The sequence below is a fragment of the Falco peregrinus genome, chromosome 1, assembly GCF_023634155.1.
Source record: "Falco peregrinus isolate bFalPer1 chromosome 1, bFalPer1.pri, whole genome shotgun sequence".
Lineage (NCBI taxonomy): Eukaryota > Metazoa > Chordata > Aves > Falconiformes > Falconidae > Falco > Falco peregrinus.
The window spans coordinates 109,834,679-109,861,060 of NC_073721.1; the positions used below are offsets into that span (position 1 = coordinate 109,834,679).

General features: G+C 37.5%; 1 protein-coding gene across 6 annotated transcripts in view; it reads left to right on the forward strand.

Annotated features, from left to right (window-relative positions):
• Nucleotides 1–26,382, forward strand: part of OTUD7A (OTU deubiquitinase 7A) — a 146,841-nt gene that overhangs the window by 22,002 nt on the left and 98,457 nt on the right. For 4 of the 6 annotated variants that reach the window (XM_055814774.1, XM_055814780.1, XM_055814785.1 and 1 more), the window contains exon 2: nucleotides 26,054–26,172. The gene's annotated coding sequence lies outside the window, so the exon portion shown is untranslated. Of the gene's footprint in view, nucleotides 1–6,295; nucleotides 6,448–26,053; nucleotides 26,173–26,382 lie in introns of those variants that run through there. The other 2 variants (XM_027782107.2, XM_055814779.1) reach the window with 2 other exon arrangements.

Genomic DNA, 26,382 nt, shown 5'->3' on the forward strand with positions numbered 1-26,382 from the left:
TGTGACAGTTTAGGCTGGGAGTTTGAGACTAGAAGTCCAATAAATTCTCCCCACTCTTTATACAGAAATCTTATGTAATTGGGTAGGTAGAGATGGTGTACAAATTTGATATTAAATGATAATAGACTTATTTTGCTAAAAAGATTGCTCATATGTCAGAAGTTATTATTTTATTTTTTTCCTGGTACACATACACATTTTGCCTACAGTGTTTGGGGGTGGTTTTGCTGTGGGTGTCTGAGAATGTGTTTTTGATTGAGCTAAGCTGTTTTTTTCAGGTTCTGAAGCAAATAACTATTGGTGCAGTACTCTAGAAATTGCTGTTCCTGAAGAGAGGGCAGAGAGAGATCCTGCTCCCACAGAAAGCTCCTGCTCTCTGACAATAGGGTTTGCTTTTGCTCCAGAGCTGCTGTTGGAAAAAAACACATACCGCTTTCCATTGCTGGATCTGTGCTTGTGATTGCCTCCCTCCAAAAGCTGAGCTATAGCTGTGGTCAGTGAAAGATGTACTTCATACAAACCCCAAAATACTGAGCTTTGGAGACTTTAAAATGTGATCTTTCAGCAGGAAAAGGAACATAGCAACTTAGTACCTAATGAAATATTTGTATTACTGCAGTAGCTATTAATTTATTTCATTAAATTGATTTAGTAGCTGTGTGTTTTGGGAATTTTTTTCCTATTAGTTTCTCTTTCCAGGAATTGGATGGAGAATTTTCTATAAACGGTAATGCTTTCTTGTAACTTTCATGTAATCTGACATTTTCTTCTCCACTTCTCAGGGTTTTTTGATTTCTGTATCTTAGAAGGATTATCTGTCTTCTCCATTTGATTGATTGAACAAAGGCCAAGAGGCTTTTGGGACTGTATGTTGGTAACTTGGTTTGCCAGCTTATCTTCCAGTAATATTTACACCTCTGGCAATATAGTTGACTAATTCTGTATGAATTACTGGCTCACCAAGGCAGTAACTTCGTTTGTTTCTCTAGCTATTGTAGTATTAGTTTTAGGTGCTCTCTTATCTTCCAGCTTGAAACGTACTTTGGCAGCTAATATCTCTCTACATGAAAAAGCACAAAAAATTAGAACATGGCAAAGAACATTGCCGTAGCATGGTGTTATTTTGTGGAATATCAAAGTCCAGACAGCTTTTGACATATTTGCTTCCTGAAATTCAGGGAAAAAAGGCTTCTACTGAGGGGTTAAATAGCTAATGCTGTAGATTTCCAAGGTTTTGAACACAGGATCAAATTAGGTATTTGAGTAGCTAGAAGAGTCCCTGTTAATTCCATTCCCACCATCCTGTGTCTACATGTACATAGCCTTCTCAGTGTACGATCCACTTGTACTGGGGAGAGGGACCTTGTTATTTATGCAAGTTTTATCAGAGCTGGTTTTCCTTGTGATCATGAACATATTTATATTTGCCGAGTATTTCTCACATGGTCCAATTACCATTTAAAGGAAAAGAATTTAAATAATCCCTTCCATGAGCTGTGATCATTAAACTTAATTTGGAATACTGAAACATAAGTTTCCCTCCAGGCTTAGTAACAGTTGACTTCGCAGCTTTCCTAGACAGCCTGGTCCACTGTTAGAGAAACACTAATTCTGTCACATACAGTAGGATACACTAAATATTTTAGTGTTATTAAGATACTGAAAAAATCCTGTCTGCTCAGTCTACTAAAGGTTGCCTACTTCCAAAGAACCTCATCACTTCTAGAGTGTCTGTGGTATCCCTTAGAGTAGCAGTTATTTGCCTCATCAAAATCATTCCGTAAGGAAGACGATCTCTGCAAAAGAGGTATAAGCTGCTGTGCCTTTCGTTTTGTTGGTACCCAGAACGTTACGGTTTTCTTTTCTCTCTAACCTGTATCTGTTCTTGTCCTTTTTCGTTTTGTTTGCTAGCATTCTTGAGCTTCTCATTCTTTTCAGCCAGAAAGTTCTTGAAAAAATTAGTGGGATAAAACAAAGTGTTTCTAGCTGAAGCTGCGACAATTGCTTTTGGTAGTTACTCCTTCTTCCCCCACCCCTGCAAGGGCGATACTGTGAAGTATAGCTGATAGCTGCAGCCTAGTGTTGCAGCCTAGTGTTTTGGACTGAAGTCAGGCTGGCTGTAATAGGGACTCCCCCTCAGGTGTATATACAGTGTCAGTGACTTTGGTGATTGAAATTCTTATTTGGCCTTGTTATTTGTTAATAATTGGAAGTTGAGCAACTTGCAGACCCATGGTATCTTACTTATGCCTTCTGGGTACCAAAGCCTTTCTTTGCAAGATGAGTGTTACAACAGTGGCACAGTTGTCCAAAGACCTTTGCTCTGACATTGAAGTATCTCCTGATGGGCTCTCTAATTCTTCAGAGAAGTGGCCAGGAGATACAAGGTTCTGTAGAGGCTATCAGTGATTCTCCTCTTCTATGAAGAAAATGGTAGACAAAATATCTAGGTTGATTTTGTGAGATGGGAGGATGCGTGTTTGCTAGGATGCAGCTATGACAACTAGAGAATAGCAGGGTTTTATTGTTGCCATCTTGACTTCAGAGAGAGAAAACCATACTAGGATAGATTTCATTGTTTGCTGGATGCCACACCGATAAATCTATTAATCCTTTTTGGATTTAAAACACATTAACCCCATTATTGGATTACCTGCTATTATCAATAGTTCCTATATATGTGTCGTTCTAAATAAGACAAACTTTCTAGGGGCTTGGTAGAATCCTTTTTGAGACCTAAGTGTCAAGATAGGGATTTTTCATGCAGTTTTGTTGGCTATTACTCCAGTAACACAATGAAAACTAGTTTATATGGGTTTAGAACATATTGATAATGAAAATTCATCTTAAGTTTCTGCAGTTGACTGAAAAAGGCATTCAGTGTTATCTACACAACAGAGTAAAAACTGTTCTGTTCTGTGTTATATAGATGAAAGGTTGCAGTTTATGTATTTTTACAATAAGCAAACAGTATTTTTTTTTTAAGTATTTGGAAAAAAGCAAAATCCATATTTCACAAGCTACATTAGAAGAAGGCTATGGCTGGAAATCCAAGGACTGAGAAGTTAGGAAGTGATAAAAGCAAATTGATCTGTAAGTTCATAGCTCAGTGGCTTGTGTGTACTTATTAAAACGCAGCCTTTTGTAATAGTCACTTATTAGGTCCCAATTTCAAGGCTATACCTTGAGCATTTCTGATGTCTCTGAAAAGAGTGCCCCCAAAGATTTTTCTATTTCTTCCAGTGTTTTTGAAGATTAATTGACTTTCTGTTTATCAGTGCCTGTTCCTTTTCAGTAGGTGTGTGTGTTTCTGTTTTGCAGATACTATTTGAAAAGTTTGCCTGTACTGGCTTAAATAGGTAGCCCCTTCACAAAAAATGTGAGATTTGTTTTGGGAAGGTGTGTGTGAGGTTCAAGGTCTGTGAAGGCTTACACCCCACCCTTCCGAAGAGGCAATATTCTGCAGTTTGGACAGGTCTGTATTTATAACTGAAATGTTTTCCCATCAGCCCCAGGCTGCCCTTTATGAATGAAAAAGGAATTGTGCCTTCTTATGAGATGTGCTAACTACTTCCTGACAAAGAAAATGTCTTAAAATAAAAATCTGTTACCATGCCTGACAGTCCTACAGGTTGAAACAGGCAAGGTGAGCATTTAACTCCTTTTATAATGGTGTCCTGAACTGACGGTGTGCAAACTGCCACTGAACAGAAGGCAAAAGAAGTGGCAGTGACTGTCAGATGGGACTACTAGGGCCCTTGTTTGAATGCCCAAATGTTCTGTGTTGCCATGCAGAATCCTGCTGGGTGCTTGCAGAACCAAGGTATGACTCTTAACAGGCCGGAAAAGTGTTTTAAAAACACAAGTGTAAATCTTTTATTATTTATATTTTTGAGAGCAAGTTTCCAGTGCTGTAGGAGCGGTGATCTGCATATATGTGAAATAAGAGCTGAAACAATTAATTTCTATAATGCACTCTTACAATACAAGCTTTCCAAAACTCAAAATAAACTATTAACATTATGAAAAAAAAAAAAAGATAAGAGGAGATTTGATTATTGTCTAAAATAATCAGTATAGAGAAAAGAATTCTGATAGTAGGAGTATATTTTTAAGTCTAGCACAGGGATGGTGTAATGAGATCCATGACTTGGAAACTGGAGGTACATGGAGCAGACTGGAAGCAAGTTCCCCGGATTTTCAGTGGCAGGTCTAATCAACCATCTGGAATCTGTTGGGTTTTCCATCAGCTGAAGTCTTTAAATCAGTGCTGATTGTCTTCCTAAAATTAATTATATAGCTCAAATGAAAGTCATGGGCTTGATACAGAGATGACAGAATTAATTTCTTTGGCTTGTCTTATAAAGGAGCTAGATGGTCAGAGTCCCTGAAGTACACTACTGTCTTCTGAATTACTTCTGTGAATTACTTTAAATATTATTCTGAAATTTATATGAGGATAAAATAGCAATGTTTATAATGATGATATAGTCAGAAATAATTGGTTGAAACACAGGCTTTAAAAATCCCATGTTTAATTTCCCCCCTTCATTTGTTACAAAACTATGATGAATCTTTTATGAATAATTATCCCAAAATTCGGAATTTTCTGAAGGAATTTAAATAGAATGGAAAATTAGATTTTTGCTTATCCAAAAATCAACACAAACTATCCAGTTGTTGTGAGAAAAATGCAGCAAAAGGGGAAGAAGAAAAAAAAACCCAAACCCAAACACCAGTAAACACCTTTCTGTTACAGGTTTTTAACAGTCCAAGGAGCTGAAGAAACAGAAAATATTTCATTTTATTTTTTATATGAGTTCAGCTGTAACTTTAATTATTCTGGTTCATTTTCAGTGAAATTTCAAAATAATAGTTCATTTTCGGTTCAGGTTAAACACAGAATGATTTGACCAGAAACTTTCAGAATGGAGTCGATGTAGCTGCCTATTTGTGATTTTTGACATTACAGATCTTGACAACTGAAAAAACAGTTTTGCTCTTTTATAGAAACTCAGTATTCCTTGGTCATTGCATTTAATGAAAAAGTAAGACAAACGCTTTCTCGGTATTCACATCATTCTGTGTGACTAATTGGATGAATAAAGAAATTTGTGGATTTTTTTTTCAGAGGAAGTCTTTTATTGTATGAATTTGTACGTGTTGTAAATCATACAGTGCTTTCAAGGCAGTTCAGCTGAAGAAAACCCGATGACCTCTGTAAGCCTATTAAAGGACATATTACACAGGCTTTTGTTGTGTTCATCTCTGGTAATTGTTGACCCCCCTCCTGTTTTCTTTCATTTTTGCATAGCATGGTGTAAATACGTTTCATCACTTCTGTATTTCACTTTCCGTTTTCAATGTGGGCCATTGTGGCTGTAATTGAAGAAGACCAAAGAAAGAAGAAATGCATTAAAAAAATAATATTATAAAAGTATAAGGGAATATACTAATACATATTTGCTTTATATATGCATGCTTTTGCTTTTCCTAAGAGCTCATGGTTCTAGGATAAATGTGAGCGACTATTCCTAAATTCTTCACATAAATCTGGATACAATGGAAAAATATGCAAATACCTTGTCATGCAGCTGATCTATGTCCATTACGTATTTTGTACCTTGCTGCCATCTGCCCGCTGGCACACTGCATAGATATAATAATTGGGGAGAATTCCAGTAAACTATGAACAGCGTACAGTATATGACGGTGGTCTTCTGATCCACAGAACAGCATCAAGTGCTCCTAGACTTGCTAAAGATCTTTTGACCCTTTTTTCATTTGATAATACATGTTTAGTTCTTTAAATCTGTTCTCATAACTAAACATTGTTTAAACTGATTTTAAGGAACATAGAGATTCTGGAGAATCTAGAGATAAAATTTGATAAATTAATATAAAAATGTAGAGAATGTATTAAGCTATATATAAAGTATCTTTATTATGCTAATTAATCTGGTTTTAAAAAGTAGTTCAAGGGATCATCTGAGATCATTGCTGAAAACCTTACTCCAACAGGATTTTCCGCAGGAAATCTTGTGTGCTCACAAGCAGCCAGCTCAACTTCGTATTATCTGACTGAGGAACTTCAATATCCATTTAGATAAAAACTCCATCCTTTTTTGTTATGTTTTCATGTGGCACGCTAAGCCAACAGAAGGAAGGAAATGCAGGGTTCAGGGAAATTCCATTCTATTTTTTTTTTTTGTTTCTATTCTTTTCTACTTAGTTTTTCAAGCTGACTTGTCTTCCTTGTAGCGGCTTATAAATGTGTTTAATAGCGGCTTTAGTTTAACCACCGTGTGATTGATCAGCCATTTTCAGTACCCTGCTCTACATGACCCACCCAAGTCAGGTAGCACTGCAGTATTTTTGGATATGAGTGCTTACAGCCCTCCACTGGGACTGACGAGTGCCTGCAAGGTCAAGAGAAGCATTGCTCAGGTAGATCGCGTTTGCAAGCTGTTCTCTTTGGCTCTGATTGTCTGTGCATTTGGAATAGTCCATGGGGAACAGGATTACCAGTGGAGTAAATCCTGGCTTTCTCTGAGTACAAATATCTGTGTTATTAACATTTGCTATCTGTATTCATTCAGGGGAAAATGTCTTCATTATGCTGCCAGACAGTTCTCTGCTATTTCATGTTTGGGAATAATTTTAAAACCTTGTTAGGAAAGCAAATGGAGATGCTAAATGTATGTGGAAAGATGAAGGTGCACGTGCTCGGGTGGATGGTAGTAGCCTTACTTAGAGAGCTTCTCTGGTGGAAGTCTGTAAGAATTCATACAAAAATTCAGCACAAATCTTGTTTCAGGTTAGATTTTTCAAAGTTTCTTTCAGGTTAGCTGGAGGTATTCGTATATTCTAGGGAAGAACTGATTACTGTTTAGTTAACTTTCTCGCCAGACACCTCCTCAATGTTTGTTCATAAGATAGAACCCTTATTCTGTTCAGGTTACAACAGTAGGAGTTGGTGGTTTGGTGTCTTTGCTTGTCTGATATGATTCGTAATTATTTTGCCCCTATGAACAGGTCATAGAATTGGAATTATGTTTTCTTTTTCGGGTGTCTGATGGAACACACAGTTGTGGATGGAGAGCTTTCTTTTTGCTGTGACATTGACAGTATTTGTAAAGTCTGTGGTACACAGATGTACACAAAACCCTAAAGCTAATCTGTACAAGAAATTCCTCATGAAAGATGGTAGATATATTTCCAATCTCCGCCCCCCCCCCATCATTCATCAGCAAGAAGTGTCTTCCTCTGACTAAGAAATGTTCTTAAAAGGGTGATGGAGGTAATCTGAACAGGCAGCTTACTCTTTTTGGGAATATATTAATTAATATCTGCTTCAGCAATAAGAAAACATTTGTCTAGAGTGAGACTTTCCAAAGGATCAGGAGAACATTGACTGCATTGCATCATTTATTTTTGAGGATGAAGCTATGCAGAAAAAGCAGTGTTTATTTTCTGCTCGTTGGTAAACACACATAAAGGCTTTAAAGTTTTACATAAATTAAACCCCAATAAAAGCAGCATTATAACGTATCAAATTTTGTCTTCTGTGCTCTGAACACTTCAAAGTTCCTACAGAGACAATTCTTCCCTCCTGAAGCCAATGTCAGAATGACCAATTCAAATAAGATTCGGCTTCTACCTAAAAAGGGCTTTCTGTCCCATTGCAGTGATTCATTCTCCCGGATGCTGTGGGTATGTGTGTCTGGCAGTTGTGTGAGGTTGGTTCTTGTCTGGGTGCTTTGTGAGGCCTTTGGATGCTTGCCTGGGAATTCCTGTAGTGGCTCTAATCAGGCCATGGGACATTCAGTTAGAGTCATAGTTCCTCTGGAGCTAAAGATGCACAGAAATCCTACATGTTTTGATAGCACGCATTCAGGTCAGATGTACCATGTGTGTGCAATAGCAGCGATTTGCACATGGCTGATAAATCCAGCTTGCATAAGACAGAGAGCTTTGCGTCCCATCTGACCTAAACACTGGCTTTGTTTTTGTATCAAGGAAATCCTAAATGGCAATGTAAGACATAGTTAAAGCTTTCTTCTCGTATTCAATTTCCAATGCAGCAGCTTCTAGAGAACCTAACCAGAAATAATGGGGCTGGCAAAGGGACCATATTGGAGGAGGCAGCATGTGGGCCAAGTCAGTCTTCTGCTTGCTGCCGGCTGGAATAGGACAGCAAGTGTTAAGGAGACGATCAGGTAGCTGTGCAGATGTGCAAGGCAGCGATGAAGCTGGATCTGCTTGCAGAGCCCTGTGATTATCAGTGGCCATCCATACATCCAGCCCTGGACCAGTGTCTCCAGAAACACTTCTTCCTTTTAGACTAAGGTTCTGTTTGAGTTGTGGCTTTTTAGCCTTTGAATTCTCATTTGGCTGAGGTTAAACGTTGTCCTCATTTGCTTTCTTGAGTTTGTGTAATGATTTGTGTCCTTTTTTAACTGCTTTGTAAACACAGGTGTGTTCATGTTTGTCTGTGTGGGATTTTGAAAGCTTTTTAGGTGTGACAGTGTTCTGTAAAAATAATAGTGACTAGGAACTGATGAGACAGTGGACACACTGAAATACAGGAGATGCTGCCTGAACATCAGGAAATGCTTTTTCACTGTGAGGGTGACCACAAGTGCTGGCCCAGTTGCCCAGAGAGGTTGTGGAGTCTCCATTCTTGGAGACAGTCAAAAGCTGGACAGGGTCCTGGGCAAAAGCTCTGGGTGGCCCAGCTTGAGCAGGGGGGTTGACAGTGTGATCTCCAGAGCTTCCTACCAACCTCAACCATGTTGTTATGCTGATTCTGTGAAATCATTTGATTATGAGCCCTTCCCAAAGCACTACCCTTCTGCCCCCCCCAAAAAACCACTACCCTGTTACATGAGTAATTGCAGAGATGTAATTTCAGAGGTGGAAAAAATAAACATTAATCTGGAAACCTGTTTCATTTGGAAAAACTTCCCCAGGTTCTTGAGAAGCACAGTGCAAACTGTGCAGAATTTAGGATTCCTGTTCCTGTTTTTTATTCTGAAATACTTGGTCTGCACTGAGCAGCACCAGCCATCGGGAAATTTTAACTATCCTTTGTACACAAAGTATATCCCTGCTAGGGTTTTGCTGAAGCTATTTATGGCTTTTGTGAATGCTATCCCAGTTATGTCGTACAGTGTGCCTTGAAGTCTGCTTGAGTGTTAAATTGGTTTATTGTTTTGCCTAGTATATGAAAAGCTTTTCTGTTCAGTGTAAAGTTTGAACTGTAATTCAATCCTTGGGATGCCCCATGTGTAGAGTTACAAAGCAGGAGGGTAGGATGTGGTATCCCTTTCCTGCTATGCTGTTGCCCTGGCATATTATCTGTTTGACACCTTTGATAGATAAACATCTGAAAAGATAGACTGAAGGACAACTACTAGATTTTGTTTTCTCATCCTCTTCTTATGGCGTGTTTTTCAGTTTCAGTTTGTGTGTCAGCAGGAAATACTACAATTAACTTATGTCACAGATGTACCTAGCTGAAGATCCAGGCTCATTTTGCCAGGCACTATTATTGCTTTATTATATAGGAAATTTTGTTAAAACTGCTTTGCAGGCTGTTTTGTACTATTTAGTATCACAATACTGTAACTGTGTAATTCTTTAAACTCTGTTTATGGTTAGTTGCACTGTTTTGACTCCAGCCTGTAGTTTGATTAATTTCCAGTTGCAAGCCCCCTTGTATTTTCTGTCTGCTAAAGCTGGGTCTGTGTTTTCCTTTTCTGCCCAGTGTCCTGCTCAGTAACACAGTTGCTTAGCTGGGGATTTTAAGCAGAGACTCGGTTTATTCTTGACTTGAACAGCTTTATACTTCTACAGGATGACAATCTTTCTATTGAGGATTAGGCTGTGTGCGCTCTGGATGCATTTTCATTTTATTAATAAGTAAAGATGCTTTGCCAGTGTTCTTATGGGAACATCTTTGTCTTTTCTAGGAGGATAATATATTTTTTGGAAGTTTATAAAAGTTACAGAGATTGTTGCATATGTGATTCTCCATTACTCAATGGACAATTTAAAAGGTTAGTCTTCTAACTACCGTCAAAGATTAGTTTTCTTTCAATGAAAAGGTAGAGTAGATGAAACTTTGCTGGGTAAACTTTTGGAATATTTTGTCTTTGAGCAGAATTCAGTCATTTATAGTCAGGGTAGAGATACTTTTATCTATGTTATCAAGCAATAGTGGTTTTATGTCACACTTTATATTCTTTCTAAACAGCTCATAACTCGTCACTCTCCAGCTGTCCTGCTTACACCATGCATTTTAGACAGAAAGGATAAACAAAATGAAATCTTTAGCAAACTGAAATGCAAAAAACACTTACATACTCACCTTTAAAGCTAGTACGTGCCATCTTACTCAGTTTCTGATAGACTTCTGCTATTGGACAAGCTGTTATGTTGAAAAGTTGAGCTTACTTAAAGTACATGTTAATAGTATCTTCTCAGTGTTTTTGAATCACTTTGTTCCGTACTTCTACCAGTTTTCAGAGGTCTTGTTTTCTCGAATTTGACCTTTGTACAGCAATTCGTAGCTCATTACTACATCACTACAGCAGGTAACGGTATTTTGAAATGTTGTATTTGGTTATTTGAAGGACTTCATTCTTACTATTTCAGGCACTTCAAAAGTGCTTCTGTAATTGATTGGTTCACTTGATGGTAATTACACACATTTTGAGTGCAGCTGGCAAAGGCGCAAACTGAGTGGGATTGAGTTCAAGCTACCTGGCATGAGTGTGATCTTTCTCCACACTGCCCAAGGGACATGTGACAGGTTCATCTGAACACTGGGAACAGTTGGGGAAGGTGTGACTTTGTTAGAAACTCTCGCCTTTTGTCATCTCTGCCTCTGTCGCCATATGCTTTGTCTTTTTGTTTGTTAAAAAAAAGCCAAACAATTTCTCAAGATCTGCAGGTTAAATGAAGGCATGAAATCAATGGTGCTGGAAGGCTTTTGAAATTAAATGGAACTTAATTACCTTAAAATATATTATAGGGATTATTATAATTTTTGCTAGTTCCATTTTGTTATATATTGCATAATGGCTGTGACATAAAACTAGAAAGAGGTACGTCTCTTCTGTTCTAATTTGACTTTGTTCTGCCATAGAAGGAAGAGAAGAATTGATAAGTTGATAAGTTTAGGGGGAAAAAGACTTGATGGATAATATGGAATGTCTTCCAGAAAATTTATTCCTGGTTTCTGCAACACGTGGTACCTTACACACACAAAACAAACAAAAAATCCAGACAAACAAAGGCAAGCAAGCTAATCAAACAAGAATGTTTTACTACTTGAGATATCTTTTTATTTGTTTATTAATTAAACTTAATGCCTCTTAATTTTTGGTAGAAATTAATAAAGCAAGGGCCATTTGTAATGAACAGGTTTCCTGTCCTCCACCCTAAAAATGTGGAACTTCTTTTCTCTTTTGCTAAAACATCTGGGGCTTGGTAGACTAAGCCTATGGATAAGTTAAATGAAATGTTACATTTCTGTGTTGTCAGATGTCTGTCAACTGGTTGTAAGAAGAATATTAAATAAATCCTTTGGGCTTTTAACTGCATGGCTTACAGTAGGGTTAATGGTTGCTCTATATAAAGTTCTGTATTTTAAATTGACAGTTTATCCCCCCCCCCAAAAAAAAGTGGCATCAGTGATTTTAATTATCTATATTATCTGTAGCTCAAACTACATGTATTTATATCTACAGAAATATATCGATAATATAGTCATATAGATAATATAGATGCAGTATAAATATATACCTATTTGTTAGATATAGATTATATAAAGATATAATACCTATATATATTTCAACAAGTACATAATATTTTCTTTATGTGCATAAAAACACATACTTGTATTTTTTTTTATATTTGTTGTACCTCTTTTCTAATGTATTTGACTTACAGTTATTAAAATGTTTCCTCATTTCTTTGCATGTTACTTGGTAAGCTGCTCAAAAATAATAGCAGATGTGGGGGGATTGTGCTCTTTTTTATATTAATGGGAAGGACAGCTGGCAAATAATCAGTTTTAGGGTCTGAAGTAGGCAATTCAGCTGGAAAGAATCACATTTTTCTTATTGTCTAGATTTTATACAAAATTATATCAATGGAAAATATCAGACTTCAGCTGAAGAATATATGAGATGGATAATAAAAGAAATGTGATAATTTTATGTACATAACTATCTACTATTACTTTTTTTTTTCCACTCTATGTCAAGGTTACTTCTGCTGTTGTTTAGGTGCTTCATAGTGTTGCTTCTCTTAAACCTTGCAAAAGATCTAATTCAGTGAAGGAGACAAAAAAATATCTAGAAATTGGAGTGTCTAACATACTGCTATTTTATCTTTATTAATTTCTCCTAATAGTTTGAGACATGGAGAAAGAGGTGGTGATTGGTGGGGTGAGGTGGGTTGTTTGGTTAATGGGTTGTTTGGTCTGATGGTGGATTTTAATTTTTTTTTAGGTATGTTTTGATACCGACTTCTGTGCAGATACATGTTTGTGTGCTATACAGCAGGGCAGATTCAAGAAATCTTAGTAGGAAAACTTACAAAATAGACGGTCTGTACACTGGTAGTCTTCAGTAACTGATTATTCCATGTGTAAATATATTTTCTGTAATATATTCTGTCGAAATTTGTTTCTAGATAATAAGGCTGTGTAAGAACTCACGTGGTGGTAAAAATGTTTTTCCCCTAGTGGCAGAATATGAAGGTTGCTCACAGGTGCTCTACAGTGCAAATAAGAACTGCAAAATATACTTTTTAGAGGTATTACAGTATGTTCGTGTGGTTTAGATTCGAAGATTTCAGAGCAGAGTGTAGCTGTATCTGGCCTAGGTGCTGTCTCTCAGGTGAGAGAACTGATCAGATGGGCAATTCCAGGGCTGGATTATATGAACAGGAAATGAATCTACTTCTCTTCAGTTGATGTGTTTAAGTTATTTTTAAGATTAGTGTAATTATTTAAATTTTACAGGTGTAGAAACTGACACAGAAAAGTGAAGTTAGTTGCATAAGTTTTTAGGAGCCTTTTGAAACGTATATGGACTCATGCAAACTAGAAAGCTAGGTGTAGCAAGCGTATTAAATCAGCTGCATTGGGTGTCTGTGGGGCTGGAGTACCAGCAAAGCATCTCCCCGTGCCATCAGGCAGATACACAGCTTCATAATCTTTCCAGGTCAGCTCTGTGTATGGATAAATATCTGCTACACTTAAAATACAGCAATTATTTGAGCACTGTGTGTTCCAGTGTGTAAATTCATGACCCACTGCAGTGTTTAGATGTGCTTTGTTAAATTCCCGAGATTTTTTTTTTCTTCCTTCCACTTTAAGTATAGTTTTAACTTTGCCTGTGATATTGAGAGAAAGGGAGGGGAGAGAGAGAGAGGGAGAGATCTGAGGCAAGTGTTGTTTGTGTCCCATTGAAATGCAAGCTGACTCCTAATATGTTAAGATGTGCAAGCAGGGGGAAAAGAATAGAGAAGTGTGTGCAGAGGTGAAGAACTGTCATTGCTCTCCACTACTAAATAAGCAGAGTAGTCTGATGTCATTGTGACCATAGGAACAAAAAACTCCCACAGAGATGCTAGGCTTGATTACATCAGTTCATAAAATTGGCTGTGCTTTCCTCTTTGCACTACCAGCTTTGATGCAAAAGCTGATGTAATGCAAGCACACTTAGTAAAATAAAAGTGCAAAACAACCATGTTGTATTTTTTTAGCTTTGGAGAGGAATCTTTGTCATTGAAGGCAGCAGTGTTTTTGCCACTCATTTTGGTAGGTACCTTTAGTAACAGTTGACTAGATGACATTCAGCTGGACCGGCAGAGACATTTCCATCTTTTGATGCTGCTTCTAGCACAATTGCTAGTTGAAAGGGAGTATTTTACTTCTTCATCCTCTTTTACATATACACAGGAACTTGAATAGAGAAGAATGGAAATTCTGCATTATTTTAATGCATTGAATTGTGTAAATTTATTTCCTTTTTTTTGTTGTTGAACTTCCTGCTTATTCTGCCAGCATATATGAGAATTTGAATGGGTCCCATTAAGAATGCTTACTGAAGCAGGATTCCCAGCTTGCTTCAGTGGGGGGCTCTGGCTCAGTTAGGACACCTAGACCGGCTGATATTGAAACATCTGCTATTTATCTTTGCAACTTGTTTCAGGGATATGGGTAAAAAAAATGTGCATTCTTGTAGAGCTATTTACAAAATGAGAGCTTGAATCTGTTTTGATGTAGGTTAATGACACATGAATACTTATAATTAAGTTATCTTGGGGTTTATCAAACACTTACTTGCATTGCAGAATTTTTAGACTGTCTCTGTTAACCAGTTTTATGTTGATAGCTACAATTTATTCCATACATTAAATCTGAGTTTTGTACTTTACCAGCATAGTTTGGCAAGTGTTTGAGTGTGGGTTTGGCAAGTACTGAGAAGGTGTACGCTGAGTAATGCTTGTAATAAAAGTGAACCATTAAGGATGTGAAGAGAATATACGTGAGCATTTAACATACGAGAAATGGCAGTAACTATTCTCCATTATTGTCAGCTATTTGTTTAGTATAAGGACAAATGTGGAGGAGGAGGATCAGCCTTGGAGAGGGGCTTAGCGTTGTGAAGGAGTGAGTGCATGCTGGGTCATTTTGCCACCAAAAGGCTATAACCATGTAAGCATAAAAACATCAATTTGTCATACTTACCTGAACTGTTGGGCTTTTCTCCTTCAAAACTCTGCCTTGCCTGCTTTGGAAAAAGCATAGTTAGGCGGTTTAAAATTTTGTTTCTTATGCTATAAAAATAGTTAAGAACCTTCTGTTAATACCATACTAAAATCATCAGACAGGTCTGTCTTTTACAATAGGAAATAATTTTGTGATGTAGTTTATTCTCAAACTAAAAAAAAACCCCAGCTGCCAACAAAAGGCAGTGGAGGATAGTAATTTGTAGTTTTCCGTAGTATATAGGAAAGTTATATTTAAAAATAAAATAAAAAGGGGGGTGGGGGTGGGGGGTGGAAGAAGCAAGCATTCAAATTTCCATGGAAGCTCTGTGTTTATGTCAAGTACAGCAGCTGCACTGTAAACTCCCCTCGCTGGATGACCTCAGTCCTGAACAAGACAGACTGTTCCGGGTGCAGGTGTGATTACTGAATTATTTGTTCTGTTTTAGTGTTAGTCAGTTACAGAGAGGTATTCTGGGTAAAATTTGTATCCACTGAATAAAGTGAATTGGTATGTTTGGTATTCCACAGTTCACTGTGTGCCTTCCTGCTATGGCAGAAATAGTTTATTTTATTCTGTTGAATTAGATTAGTTAAATAGGAGAGACAAGAGGAAGTGACTCCAGCAACAACCTCTGAATACATCAGGCAGGCAGAGAGGCAGGGTTGGACTGAAGATGGTGCAGGACATAAAAGATAGTTTTGACAGCTGACTTGTGATCTTTTTGAAGAGGTTTGTATATGCTGTTTGAATTGGGAGTTTTGTTTCTTCTCCATGCTTCTTGAGAAACAGAGCTGTGAAAAATGCTCGCTTCTAACACACGTATATCCAGTCCACCTTGGTTTGAATTTGTCTATTCTGGTGAACCTGTCAGGGGTTAGTGATGCTACCTTAGAGCACATTGCTTATTGCCAGGTGTCAATACCTATTTATGCTTTGTGTGTCTTTTACCTCTTACCAGTTTATGAAGTTTTATAAAAAGGTCCTGTTCCTTCATTTGTGTTTGGTGTAGACTGCCAGGGAATAGGACTATTTGCACTGAAACATGTCTGCTTTTCTCATGCTTGTTTCCAACCAAACAAGTCCAATCAGGCTATGGGGAAGCCATGTTTATGGACACCTGATTATTATTTTTTCCCCATCTGTGTAGGATGTAGGCTTTTCAAGTATTTCTAGAAAGATGGGTGTAGTTTTCTCCAAATAATTAATAAGAATGGCAACATCTGCTTTGGCAACCGTTAAAGAGAGAACAATTTATTCACCATAAGATGTAGGACTTCAGAAGCTAAGGTCCACCTAACAGTTTTAGGAGGTTCTCCCTTTTATCACCTGCAGTGCAATAAAGGAATATAGTGTTCCAGGTGAATTGCAATCCTGTAAGGGTTACAGAGGATGGTGGCAATAGTATTACTCTGCGTTTGAGATCTCAGTCTTCTATGGATCCACTATCCTGTTACTTCTCTGTAAAAACATGGTAGTGGCATGACTGTTGGCTTCATCATCTGAGGTACAGAGTATTAGGGTAGAAATGTGTTTGAGAATTTGATAAAAATTATTTTACAGTGAAAGATTCCAATGCAAATAGCAATGTACTCATAAACATTTATTTTTATGTTAAATGAGCATACCATTGCACTGTGTTCTTTAAATAAGAAATAGATGAAAAATGGAGGCAAAGTTGCTGAGACAAACTGGTTTTAAATACTGGTTCTTGTTTCTGATCCAGTGCAATTTCTTTAAATGATCTAACTGAAGACACATAAGGAAATAGATGAGATATCTCTGCTGATTTAAGAAGGGGTTTAGGTGACTCATGAATGATAAACTAGCTTGATTGGCTGGTACAAGTTAAATGAATGTGTAATCAATGTACTCATAGTATAGCATGGTTCTCGAGCATAAGTGTTGTCTGCTAGCTATTTTTCTTTCAAGCAGTCTAAAGCAGACAGATCTTCCTCATGAAATCAGTAATGCATTCATGGTAGGACTTGTAAACACATCAGTGTTTCTAATGGTGGGAAGTAGTTAAAGAGGGATTTGGCTGGGTCAAGGACAGCTCAAACACCACCTACTACTGTTGGTATTGGGAGTAGTGAGACACTGTGGTAAACAGCTGGTATTTCTCTTGAGTCATTCATTCTTCTGTTCCCACCTGATCACTCTGTCTAGGGTGTGTGGGTGACCAGGTACATTTCTAGGCAGAAAAGTCATTAAAAATGATGTCACAAATCACAGTCATGTTATGGGGGAGAGGGGACATGGTTGCATCCTTCTGTTACCCCTTTTGAAGCCTTTATGCACTCATCTACCTGATGTATGTGACCATCAGTAAAAAGGGTACGGGAACAACGTATACATGGTCAGTTATTGTGCCTCACAAAGATGTGATAGCTTGTATTTTTAGTCTCACCTGTCTGCTAGTATGCCAAGCCCTAGCCTACAGACTCATACTGTAAGGTTCAGGAAGAGTCTTTCCCAGAAAGAGAACTATGAATGTCTTTTGTATTTATGTATTTGTTCACCAGTCTGCTTTCTGGAGGGTATGGCTGGGTTTAGCCTAACGGAGGCTGATCTGATGCATTGAGGGTGTAAAGGTTAGGTGTGATGCAGTTAGGGGTATATTGAACTTCAGCTGGTATATAGCTTGTGCTTGAATCACTTCTTCCTCCTGTTGAGGAAAACAGGGTGCAATAATCCAGTATCAAGGCTGTGTCTCATGGAGCTTGATGGAGGTTCCAAGTTAGCGTAGTTCATGGTGTGCTAGCTATTCTGCGCTAATAGCTTGTGTGTATGTTCTTTAGCACCAGTGTTGCACATTTTGCTTCAGAAAAGGCACCTCCATGTAGAAACTTAGGGCAAAGTTGCTACCTTAGCATGAAGTTACAGTAACCTGGGATAGCGTTCTGTGTAGATGTTCTTTTGTTTGTGTAAGGTAGAGCAGAGTCATCCAGCTTATTTTAGTAATAAATTCTGACACATCTGAGGTCATGGTGGCCAGCCCAAAAAAGGCATTGAAATACCACAGTAAGTGGGGTAGTGCCATTTAGACAAGTTTGGTATAACTTGAGATAAAGAAGAAATGTTTCTTTATGACCTTTGAACTCTTTGGCATGTCTTAATTATGTTCTTACTTGTAAGACAGTGAAGTCTGTAACTGCTCCAAAAGGAAAGCGTCTGGAAAGAAAATGAACTCTGTCTTTGGCAGATAAGTATCAGGTAACAGTGGCAGTGGGGGAGTTTCTTCATGTTAAGGGTATTTATCTGAATCAGTCTTGATGGACTGAGTTACCTGAATTTGGACTTACAGATGCAGAGGAACGAAATTCTCTTTGTGTCACTGAAGCCAGAAGTGACTGCTTTTCATTTTTGTGTAAAGTGCTGTTGCTTTTGATATGCAAATGTGCAGTGCGCCCTATAACCTCAGTCTTCTAGAGAGCAAAAGGAAGGGCAGAGAAAAATGCATGTGGTGCAGGAATTCAAATGATAGTGAAACCGAGTTCCTACTCTCTTTCAAAATTCAGTCCTAAATTCCAATAAAGCAAAGAGAGATCAAATCAGTTTGGACTCCAAGGACAAGGATTGCCCTATGTTGATAAGGGACATGTGAGAATTTCTGCATGTAATGAATATAAAAGGTAACTGAGCTAACTGAATGTTAAAGCAGCTGTAGTGAGCAGTAATAGAACTGAGTGGGTGTAACTGAACGACAGCTCATCATATAATCATCATGTTTTCCACTAAAGCATCTCTGAAAAACAAGAAAGATGGTTTAATACCTTTTTGTCTTCCTCTAACAAGAGACTTAGGTAATTATTTTTTGGAAACCCCTCATTGACATCTGGGCTACAGATATATATTTTGGGTGATAGAAGAGTTATTGCCTGTGGTTCAAAATATATTCTCCCTCCCCCACCTCATTAAATCATATGGAGAATTTCCCCTAGTCATTTTTCTTTTTTCTTAGTCATCTCCTCTTGTACAAAGGTCAGGTTTGCTCTGCTGGCATTTCACGATGCAGAAGTAATCGCTTAGCAAAGCACAGACTTTGGCATGTTTCAGTGTCTTTGACACGCTCCATTCTCTTTCCGCGCCCACCCCTCACCCTTGAGAAGCTGCTGGTGAGAAGCACAGATGGGCGGCAAACCAAGAGCTCTCTGAATGCGCCCGCTGGAATTACCATGGCTCAGCCACACAGCGTCGATGAGGCAGGCCATAGGCCGCCTTTCTTCTCTCTCAGTCCGCAGTTCTTAAGAAGCTGATAGAGGAGAAACAATCCTTCCGTGATTGTATAAAGAAGTAGTAGGTTCCTAGTCTTCACAGGAAGCTCTCGCTAACTTCTGAGTCAGTCTAGGGTTTTTTTTTCAGTGTCGGGAGAGGGGCAACTAGAAAATGGCTTTATTTGGTGAAGTAGGTTTAGAAGGAAAATAGGTGTCCTGAGATGAAGCTAAAATCAATAGGAGACTGTGCTGTATGCTGTGAGTCTTTAGGCATCAGTATGTTCTGCATGCTTTAGGTTTGCCATGTATTTTCTCATCCAGTAGTGACCAGAAAGGTCCTATCATGCCTGATCAGATACTTTGAAATATGGTATGGTACTACTCTTAGTGGGCTGTGGAACTTGTCAGATTTTGTATCTAGAGGTGTGTTTTATAGTTAATCAAGCAATTCTTTTAAAAGTGAAATTGCTTTTATTATTTGTAAGGGTGAAGCTGTCCCTATTAAATTCATGAAGTGTAAAAAAAGTCTTGAAAGGTAAAACTATGGCTGTGTTTTTCCTGCACAGTCAGCAGTCTGGGTGGGTGGTGTACAGTGCGAAAGATTAACTTGAATTACTTGCATTTTATATTATTTTAGAAGAGGGTAGCTCAGTTTGCAATTGCAGTGCACTCCATTTATTTGCTAAGGTTTGTACAGCTCTCTGGCAGTAGGCTTTCCCAGTGCAGTCCACCACTGAAGTGTCTGTACACTGGTAGAGGACTTTGCTGATAGCTTGCAGAGAAAGTTCGTAATGTAGCTTTGTTCATGTTGTGGGCTTATTGCTTGCGTATAAAACTTAGAAATAGCTTTTTTTTTCAGGAATTTATGGCAGGTAAGTTAATTAGAAATTATCAGAAATTAAGAAGATACATTTCAAATAAAAGTTACTCATCTTCTACCACCTAGGAATGAATGAAGGACACACTTCTAGATTAGTGAAAGGTGTAACTTTGTATGTCTGTAATGGAGTATGATAGAAAAGTTGTGACTAGAAACTGATTCGTGAAAATAACTAGTCATCAGGCACTAATTAAAGATCTGTTGTCTTGTACCAAAGTCTGAGAGGCTCATGGGAAATGATAATGAACAAGTAGGCAGATTTTATATATATATATATGCACAGACATAAAATATATTTTGTATATGTTAAACTGAAACACATTAATATGAAAGTTTTCAAACCACAAAAAATGAGTACCCAGAGGTAAGTCAGTTACTGTTAGCATTGTTTAAAGATGACATGTGTTGATTGATCTTCCCCTGAGATTTTTGTTTGTTTGTTTGTGTAATAACAGAGGTCGAAGTATTTAAAGGATGTCTATAGGTGAAGTTCATGGAAAACTTTCTCTGACCTCACTGAAGTTAGGATTTCTTCCTGTGTGTTCCAGAAGATCCTGGAAACACGCTGTCACATTAGTAACTGGGTGTTTGCTTTTGTGTGAATGGTCTAATGATGTCAGTAAAACTAATCATGCAGGTAGGTTTGTATGGATTTAAATTCTTCTGAACTCAGGAGAAACTAAATGAAGATTTGATTTTAAAAGTAACCTTTTCATCTATTAAGCCAAATGATAATAATTTTGAAACCTACATCAATGCACTTGCTGACTTTGCATTGTTCACAAAGAAAATTATATTCTATTTTATGGTAGTACTGATGGTGATGTGAGAGAGATAAAAACTCTTAGAATTGGAATTTTATGTTTGTGATTCAGGGTACAGGACAATTGTTGAGTTTGTAAGAAAAAAGTGAATTCCCATGGTAACAAAAAGCCATGACACACCATGACACACAATATTATTTATAAGATTTGTATTTTAGTTTTCAGATAATTTTTACTTGATCATTTTATGTGGCCTTTGTTTCAATTTTCTGGCTGTAAAAGGGGGAAAAAAAGCATTTTTCAGAAAGTAATTTGGAAGTCATGTATCTGGTTTACACAGGGAAAAATAATTAAGATTTCAATTACATGTCTTAGGGATTTTGTATGTGTGGATATGTGACAGCATTTTTATTCCCTGAAACTTATTCCTTTAATGAAAGTAAGGCTACAGAAGGAGATTTTTATTGAGCTAAAAGGTGAAATCAGACAACTTTGTATTTAAAAAACTAACCCCAAAAATGTTTCCTTCGTGAATTTAAGCAGAAATGATATGAGTTTATCAGGCCAGGCACCTTAAGTATAAAATGTAACCCTTTTTTCCAAGGTATTTTTCCCAGTATTGGAGTTCCTTTAATTCCTGTTTAAGAGGTTTTAATGCAAGTATATATAGATAGTTATGTAGTCAAGATCTATTTCTGGAGTTCAATTTAGATCCATACCATTTTTAACTTGCAAAATCTCCCTTATAACTAATTCAATTGAGAATTTTGAGCTTTCAGTGGCTAGGAAAAAAAGAGCTACTTATTTGATGGCATTTAAAAAAAATGGATATGTACAATAAAGTGTAGGTGTTCACAGTACTGGGGAGATAAAGCAAGCTTTATGATCTTGTATTTCTCAGTCCTGTTTACAGACTTGCTGAGAGTAGCTGGATGCACTTCTGATAGCGTGGAAGAGTCAGATTGTTTTAATGATGTTGTAGCTAGACAGTCAAATAATTTAGTCTTTCTTACACTAGGTAAAATATTCCTTGGCTATTGGAGAAAAGGAGGATGTTCCAATCCACTTTTGTTGCCCCAGTTTTCTAGGACAGGTTAGACTGTTGCTATTTCCACAGATTTTTAGTTGTGATACTGAGAAGAAAAGTGCAGGTATGAGATGTGTATTTGGAAATTTCTTTGAAACACAAGCTGTGTACAACATGCGGCTAAAGCCCTCGGGCCTAAGCTGCAGCCCAGCTTGCTTTTATACTCTTAAAGGTGAAGACTGGTTTTTCAGCTGTCACCAAGTCAGAAGGGCCAGCCCTGTGAGCAGTTAGTTCAGCCCTCTGCGCAGTGGCAGTGGGCCAGCCTGTAACTAGCTCAATGGCAGTACACTGGAGCTGTGCATCTGCAAAAGGGGAGAGCTAATCTGCAAGGTCATTGGTACTACCGAAGAAAAGGAAGTCTTCACCCCGCTTGCTTCATGTTGCCTGCTTTGTGCTCGCAGTGGTGTTTTTGCAGACCCTTCTGTGAGTTGATTCAATCTGGCACAAAATTCTTCCAGCCAAAAAAATGTAGCAGGGATTATTTTTGTTGGCTGAGTCAGTGGCCCACAGACCAATTAGACAAGTGTCTCAGCAAATGAAAAGGAGCACGTGGCACCAAACGGCCCAAACCAGCACCACTGAGAAGGAAGAAGAATCCACCTTTTAAAGCTACTAAGTTGTAGCATCATCTTTGAGTCAGTACAGACTGGTTTTGGTGGGGAAGGAATATAAAGCAGATATGTGGAGATTGGGGATAACATTCATTGTTTGTCCAATTCAGATTTTCGTTATTTTATTTCAGAAGATAAGTGTTGATCATTCATAAACTTGAGAGTTTAGATTGCATAGCTTTCTAGCATGGGCCTGGAAAAGCGTCTCTTCTTTGTGTGATAAAGAAGTATGTGTTGTATATAAGGCCTTTAATTAAAAAGAGATTTTTCCGTTGTAAAAAAGTGTCCTCAGCTTTTGACCAGTCAAACAACTACTGTGTTTTCCATGACTTCATGCTGTTACTACAGATGCTAAAAGTCAGAAGCAACAAACATAACTGAGAGGTTTATCATGTCTTAAATTAGAACTTTGGAAAAAAGACTGCTGCCTTAAAGTGGCACATGCTACTGAGAGCTAAAGGGAACATACAGAAAACTTCCCAAGGTCTTGGTGATACTGTTTCTGTCACTGCTCAAATACAGTAGCTTTTGCAAAAACCACTTTAGTACCTAACCATGGACAAAACCCAAGGTCTGCCAGAAACCTCCAACATGGGCATTTCCAGTATACCTGTGTTGTCCCATTACAGCCTTTCATGATGGAATTCATCCAAATGAAATTGTTCACAAAGGTCCTTTTTACGTTTTGAAGTTAGAAATCTTCAGCGTGTATGTTTCTTTGGACTAATGAAAAAACACATGTAACAATCCTCTGCATGACTGGCAGGGTATTTTATTTTCAGAGACAGAATTATCAGTCTGAGCTTAAACAGTAATATCATCAATATATTGGTAATATGCATCACATAATCAAATGTGAGAACATACAGTACTTATTAGTGTGTAATCCTTGAAGGTATTACTACACCAAAACATTCATTAATTGTTAGTGAGAGATTATCACACTTCAGTCATGCCATAATCGAGACACAGATTGAGTTTTGACAGCATTAATTACCTTCATAGGAATTTCCTGGAAATGTTTGATGTTCTTTCCGTAAAAACTTTCTTGTGATTGTTTTAGTTTGGATCTAGCATCATTTGGTTTTCTTTCCTTAGGTATGAATCATTTTGACAGATTCATCAAATATCTAAATCTAGAATTGAATACTGAGGTCAGATTAATTGCTTGTATTGGGAATTACAGTTTCATTTAAATGTGTAGGTCACAAGAGATAACTATGGCTTTTGCTATGGCCTCTGCTTTGAAAGGCAAGTTTTGTGTTTCCTTGCTGATTGCTTGTGCTGTTGCATGAATTTCACCCAGTTACGATGAGACTAGTACACTTCTTGTCATTCTCCTAACCTGTTTTATTATCCAATGGATACATGCAAGTGTCCAGGGATGGTTTTAGCAGGAGGCAGAGTAACCAGAAGAGACTTTTCACTGTAATCTCTTAAGTATAACTTTTTTTTACTTCACATTTTTTCTACCTAGAGAGCACTTTGTTCTGGCTAGTTTTTAACTTCTACAATTAAACCAACTGTTTTTAATGGCACTTCAGAGAAATAAATGGGCACTTTGGACAGTGATACTCTGAGTGGTTCTTCCATGTGTGCTGTTTCTAGAAGTGTTAATTGAGTTTTGCGAGTGTCAAGCAATTCAGCAGGATGTGAGGGCATCAGAACAGCACAACAGGCTTGGACTCTCTTTTTGTTTCCACCAACAGCATTACTGACGCACCACTTGTTCTCAATGATTTGTGTGTGTGACTATAATGTGTGTTGTGAATGAAATGTTGCTGGTGGAAAGGAATCAGACGAGCTCTCAAAGATCTTGAGCACCGTTATTCATCTATTCATCAATTTTCGCGTAGCTATGTGTACTTGTACAATCTGCACATAACAATATAAACACTACAGTGAAATTGAAGTGAATTTGGGGTAATGTTTCCATCTAGGCATCTGAAATAAAGACCTTGGCAGAGTGAAAAAAGTATCTGGACAACCTCTTATAAAACCTATCTTAATTTGGCATTTTGGATTGTTTCTTATACTGCTCGGAATCAAAGGTGTGATATCTTTAGTCAAAAATGTTCGTCCAGTTTTGCCTGTGGACTTCAGTAGACATTTGTAAAAATGTGCATGTAAGTTCCTGACTGTGTGGAATTGCATGTTGATTTTTCACACTTTAAATTGTTATTTTTGTGACCACTACCATTTCCAAATCTTCTTTATGAACATGGAGTGCATTTAGTTCTTTCTGGTCAGGTTACCATAGATGTTTTGCCATCTCAGTGGAATTTCACAAAAAAAGTGAATTTAGACAGTATTCTAAGTGGCTGACATGAGTTAACCAGGTGAAAATTCAACTGAACCTGAAAAGCAGGTATGTCTTTAAAAATGACCAGTGAAGTGTTTTATGTTGAAATAAATTTGTGCAATAACATATACTAGGAAAAATACAGCTGAGAGTGTGGAAGAGGAAAATAGAAAAGAGATTTTATTAGTCTTTCTTTTTATAAAACAAATATATTTTACAAGTACATACAAATAAATCTAAATATATATATGAATTCACTAAGAAAAAACCAAATTGTATATCGTGAAGAAAGTGTAATATGTTGTAACTAGGAGGAACAAAACATTCACAGAATTGGGAAAAAGCATGTATGAGAATGAGAGCCGTAAAAACTTTTCAAGACACGATGTTTGATGACCTTGATTAATTGCTCTTAAACTAACAGAGAAGAAGACTTTAGTCAGTGTCAGAATGATTGATATTTGGGCAGAGGATCACTGAACAGGCTTTAAAAGAAGAGTATGATCATTTTAGCTCTCTTGACAGGTAAACCAGATAAAAAGCTACATAAACTGCAGCATACTCACATACCCAGTCAGGAAGAAAAACATGATCATATAGCTTTTTAAACCACTCAGGTCCATGCTTCATGGTTAATTTCATTAATATTGAGGATTCTTTTAGATCAGTCTGCAGTGCTTTGTTGTTGTTGTTGTGTTTATATTTTGTTGTTGGTTTTTTTTCAAATCATATGACTTTTTTTGAACAGAATCAGTAAATCTCAACCTGTAGATGAATGTTTCATGAGCAGAAAGGGACTATATGCATTGAATCAGTTGGAATAATTTACTCTATTCTGTCATTGATGTAGAACATACAGTCAAACTGGTATACAACCAGCCCTCTATACTAGATTTTGAGATATATTGCCTTCGTTTCTCTGAGCCAAACAGTAAGGGGGCTGCATTTCTAAGAAGCTGTCATCTGATGCACATAGCTCTGCAATAGCAAAGTCATCTCAGCCTTAAGGTGTACCATTTGGGTTTATCAAGTTACCTTTCAGAATCCTTATGTCCAGGTTAATGTGTGCCAGTGGGCAGACAATGATTCCCTCAAGAAAGCTTTGTTTGTGTTTCTCTATTTCATAATGAATGTTTCTTTTGTTTAATCTGAATTGGATTGGGTCCTGGCTGAAGTTCTTGATGAAAAGCTATCGTGACCTCAACAGTGAGATACTGAAATGCTTATAACAATCATGGGAATGGTCAAAGCTGGAAGAAAGAGATTCTTTCTTTGTAATTGTGCTGCAGGTTAAGATTCCGGGGTCAAGGTGTGTAGTGGGAATGATAAATGGATGCAGAACAGTACTTTAATGTCAGTTTTGGAATAAAACATGTTCTGGTCTTCTCTCCATTCTCACAGGCACATGATACTGCAGAGCTTCAAAATCAGAAATCAAATCAGCTGGACTGTTGCCTCCTGCCTTCCTAAATAGGTAAACATATTAGAAACAGAAACAGGGGCCTACCTACCTCATTCCTGTAAGTAGCTATAAACATCCTCTCCATCCCCCAAATTAGCATCTGTCATTTATTTGTTTTGAAATGCTCAGCATAAGGGGTCTTGCAAAGAAAACAAGAATGTAATTTGTTTTCTGGTTGACAACAATTAAGTGTACCCAACCAAAGAAACCAGCTAAAATTATTAGCAAGCTAACAGCATACCTATTGCCTGTGGCAACACAGAGCTGA